Source organism: Limulus polyphemus, unplaced genomic scaffold (genome assembly GCF_000517525.1).
Source record: "Limulus polyphemus unplaced genomic scaffold, Limulus_polyphemus-2.1.2 Scaffold11724, whole genome shotgun sequence".
NCBI classification, from domain to species: domain Eukaryota; kingdom Metazoa; phylum Arthropoda; class Merostomata; order Xiphosura; family Limulidae; genus Limulus; species Limulus polyphemus.
This window is the reverse complement of record NW_013677334.1, coordinates 7,583-12,402: the sequence shown is the minus strand read 5'-3', so window position 1 is coordinate 12,402 and position 4,820 is coordinate 7,583. Positions and strand designations below refer to the sequence as shown.

Genomic DNA, 4,820 nt, shown 5'->3' with positions numbered 1-4,820 from the left:
CCAGCTGCTGGGGTGGTGAACTATGGAGAATCTTCACTAATTGGGACCTAACAGCTGGTGCTAAAACAAGGGGTCCCTGTATGCTGGGATGTGGGCAGAGCTCCCAACTGCTGGGGTGGTGAACTATGGAGAATCTTCACTAATTGGGACCTAATAGCTGGTGCTAAAACAAGGCGTCCCTGTATGCTGGGATGTGGGCAGAGTTGTTTCCAAAATGTAGCATCGGATCCCCCCCCCCCCCAATGTTACCTAGACACATATCCGAGTGGATTTCAGACACGTACCTCCCTTATTCTGTTTCTCCTTTACCTTCTCCTGCATATTCATGATCCCACTTGTGGAGTAAATGATATTTCTTAATATCTTAACTACGATTTATTGCTCATTAACCCTACTCCCACATCTAGCAAAAGGCCCATAGAGTGATGGTTGAGTGAGGGTTTCATAAGTATCCTTATTAGTTATGCCCACTGTGGTGCTCTACTCTCATTACTATCATGGGCCTTTAGCGTCTGACAGCTGAGGAGTTGTGCATGGATAGTTTGGCATATACCCTTCTCCCACAGCTGTAGAAACTGATGGTTGAAAAGTCAGCACACATGGTACAGTCTGAACATGAACCAATCTCACTACATATATTGGCCATCCAATGGCTTATGTGCAAGCTCTCTGATGGTCAAGTTCCTGTTCTGCCCATCTTTGCAATACCTTTCAGTTCTCTTGCCTCTCCCTATCCTTCACTCTGGCAAAGAGTATACCCTGTATGAGATGTGGTCTTCCATGGGTGTTCCCTTATGGAGCCTCTATCATAGTTTTTGCACTCCATGGGCTTTCTTTTAACGTTCTTGGAAAGAGGCTCATCTAGGTAACTTTTTCACCAGTTCCTCTGCCATCTCAACATGGGATTCTAGGTAATTTATGTACAGAGGTGAGTGATCATATCAGAAGTTAATATTTTCTTTAACTGTGCACTTTTATTGGTTGTCTCATCATGCAAGAATGTAGAGGGAATATTTGTGCAAGGAGATGTGTTGCACTCCTATTGGTGGAAAGTTTTGCTGCATGACACATCATCATGCAGTAGAGCCAATTCATATTTTTCACATGATTTGAGATGGCAGTTTTCACAAGGCTGGTGGCATGCATGTTTCTCAGACAGATTAGCACAACTTTAAGAGGAAAATAACTAATCTGTGTGTGGAGTTGAGTATCTATTGGAAATACATTTTGAGTTAAGGAAAATGTAAATTTTCAAGATATCATAACCTTCTGGAATTTATTTTTTTATTGTTCATGTAATTAAATGTAATTGAACCAGAGAAAAAATACAAATTGTAGTTGTCTATGGAGATATTTTAGGAAATATTTTTAATGTTATTGATTATTGTATTTATTATAATTTGTCCTTACAATGAATTTTTTCAGTTTGTTACCACCCAACAGCCAATACCATATGATCTGGCAGAAAAAATTCAAAGTACTGGAAGAAAAATTCATGCTTTTAACATTTATGAACATTATTGGCAGGTAAAAATAAAACTTGCTGACTTTCTTATGATAATTTTATCCTAATGAAATAATTTGTTTGTGGATTATATTTAAAACATTGCTTTCAATAGATCATTTCATTATGCATATAAAATGTTTTGATGAAGCTTCAAAACATAAAAAATATACTTTTTATTAGGTATCTTTATTACTATATAAATGTGCATGCATGAGCACTTTATTTCAATGGACGTAAATAAAAGGTGGATGTAAATATACTTTGTAGACATTTTGTACAACAACATATTAAAAGCTTATCAAAGATTTTTTTTATTGATAATGTTAAGTACAGCAAAGTTTAGCCTTAACTAAACTAAAACATACACAATGTTACTTTATCTCTCTATCAAATATAGCCTGTACTTAACTAATGCTTATGTTAAGTACAGCAAAGTTTAGCCTTAACTAAACTAAAACATACACAATGTTACTTTATCTCTCTATCAAATATAGCCTGTACTTAACTAATGCTTATGCCTAAGGCAAGTGGACTTGTAGATTTTGGTGTCTGTAATTAGAATTCTTTCATATTATTCTAGAAATCCTGTATTTAAAGAAGTACTATTGCAAACAAAGATACTAATTTGACTGGAAATGTTTTGTGGGTCTATGCTAGTATTATATAATAGTGTCAAAACTAGAAAACAAAAATATCTAGATGTTCATTTTGTATTTATCATGTTTGTAGTTCGACAATGATTTTATAGAGCACTTGATTTAAATTTTTATATTCTGTTTATTGTGAAACTATCTATATGTTTTTATCAGATTATTGAACAATAATTGTAATAGCTCTAATAACTTATTAACATTTTCATTTCTGCAGAACCAAACACCTGTAGTTCGACAAAATCAGCAGTTCCAACAAGTTTACCAGAGAAAGCTTTCTGGCTTTCCTAATTCAAGTTATCAGTTCCTCCAGAAACAGCAAGGTTATTCTAACCCAAACACCCAGGATCATTATCCTCCTAGTAAAGTCCCAAACAGGAACTTTCCTACATTTGTTCATGACCCAGATGTTCAGTGGAGGTTCACACAAGTCGGCACTGCTCGAGTGCCTCAAGCAATTTTTCCTAGTGGGGTCACTATCACACCTGTTCTATCAGGTAGTAATAGTGAAAACATAGAAAATATAAAATCTCGGCCTATTATAACAGAAGTTGATGATACAGAAAACATTCCAAGCCAGTCATGTAAAACTCCATCATCAGTGACAATAGAGGAAATCTAATAGTAGCATCCAGCTATGAGACTGTAATATAGGAGAGAATGTCTGTTACTTTAGACATAATGGAAAATTCAAGGTAGAGAAAATGACTTTAGTAAAGACGTTAGAAACTCTAACTGTAATAATTTTCCACATAAGTTGTGATAAGATTATTTTATAAGCTATAATTTTTTCATTCTGTCTATGTTTCATAGGAGCAGAAGAACTTACATTTACCACATGTTTTGTTGTAATTCCAAAGTGATAAATGTTAAAGGTATTGTGAACATCAAGGTAGGTCCTACAACAAATAAGGAAATGCAGTGTTAAAGGTATTGTAGGACCTACCTTGCTGTTCACAACAAATAAAGGAAATGCAGTGTTAAAGGTATTCAGCAAGGTAGGTCCTACTTCACAACAAATAAAGAAATGCTTTTTATATAGCTTTATTTGATCACAAGGATTTGTGAGCTGTTTGTTGTGAATGACAAACTAAGATACACACATATATATATGTTACATAATAGTTGTGTTGTAATGGTCTAAAATAACACATCACTATAACCAGGGTTCAACAAAACACAATTTATCAAACTGCAACAACACTTGGAGTAAAATTTAGCATTTCCCCAAAACACAGATAATTGATACATGCCTGGCCAGAACTTGATATTAATGTTAATGCAATAAAGTATAAATATGAAATATAATTATTTCAAATAATGGAATCAGGAAAACAAAAACAACAGAAGAAGGAAAACCTAATTCCAAAAAGAAAAAAACACAATATTCCAAAATCATTTTTCTATATTAATAACAATATCAAGTGACAAACAGCAATAATTCACTAGTTATATCATTCACTAACTTTGTGACTTAGTTTATGTAGCTTATGGCAGAGTATTTATTCACTCTGCTAGGTCACAAAAGTAAATCTCATGTGATCATAAATGTACATAATATTTTCCATCATTAATAATATCTGTACATCACTGCTAGGGAAGCTGTTGTCAGTTTCACAATACACACATATTTACTCAAAATATATGTGATCAGCCAGAAGGTGAGTTAGTGTTTTAATGTAACTAAAAATTCAAAGCTAAACTAAACAATAGAAGGAATAATAAATGAACAATAACCAAATATAAATAGAATTTGGAATCTCACAGCATCATTATATTTTAACTACCAATTCTCAACAGTTGTAAGTTACATCCAACATTTTAATTACACAATGACTGATTTTGCTAAACTTTGAGCTTTCCAGTGGCTCAGCGGTATGTCTAAAAGTTTATAATGCTAAAAATCTGTGGTAGGCACTGCGCAGATAGCCCATTGTGTAACTTTGTGCCTAACAACAAACAAACAAAGCTAAAATTTAAAGAATAAAAATATAAGTCAGGAGAGTTATGACTATATAAGTATATTATGAATATCAATATATTTGAAAAAAAAATATTTCTAAGGGTTTCAGAAACTGTATACCATGCTTTCAGTTATCATGAGAAACAGTCACTTGTAGATAGCGTAATGTGATGTTTGGTAGCGAAATACTCCAGGACATCATACATTCTGGATAATGTTGAAATGAACAAAAGGTTTCACTTACATGCGTGAAGGAATACCAACTATTATACGAACTCACTCTACAGTTATCATGAGAAACAGTCACTTGTAGATAGCGTAACGTGATGTTTGGTAGCGAAATACTCCAGGACATCATACATTCTGGATAATGTTCAAATGGACAAAAGGAATACCAACTATTATACGAACTCACTCTAACACACTTTTACAAGTGCATTGAATACAAAGCAAAGAATATGGACTGGGTTAAAACACCCATCCAGAAACTACTCAAGGAGGGGGTTCTGCATTAGCTGTGTGCTATAGAGTAGTACTTTCTGAACCAGTTAACTACTGTTGAATGTGAAATATCTGACAAGAAATCAGCTTTTAAAAGCTACTTTTAGCATGGGAAAGAAAGCTTGTGAGTTTGTGTTTATATGAAAACAATATATTATGAATATCTGTATTAAAAATAAGTAGAAATGATATTTTGTAT

General features: G+C 33.6%; 1 long non-coding RNA gene across 1 annotated transcript; it reads left to right on the top strand.

Moving 5' to 3' along the window:
• Window positions 1-1,423: 1,423 nt before the first annotated feature.
• Window positions 1,424-3,706, top strand: LOC111083866. Its single transcript, XR_002609288.1, has 2 exons — window positions 1,424-1,527; window positions 2,375-3,706. It is a non-coding gene; the product is annotated as an uncharacterized LOC111083866 (long non-coding RNA).
• The last annotated feature ends 1,114 nt before the right edge of the window (window positions 3,707-4,820 follow it).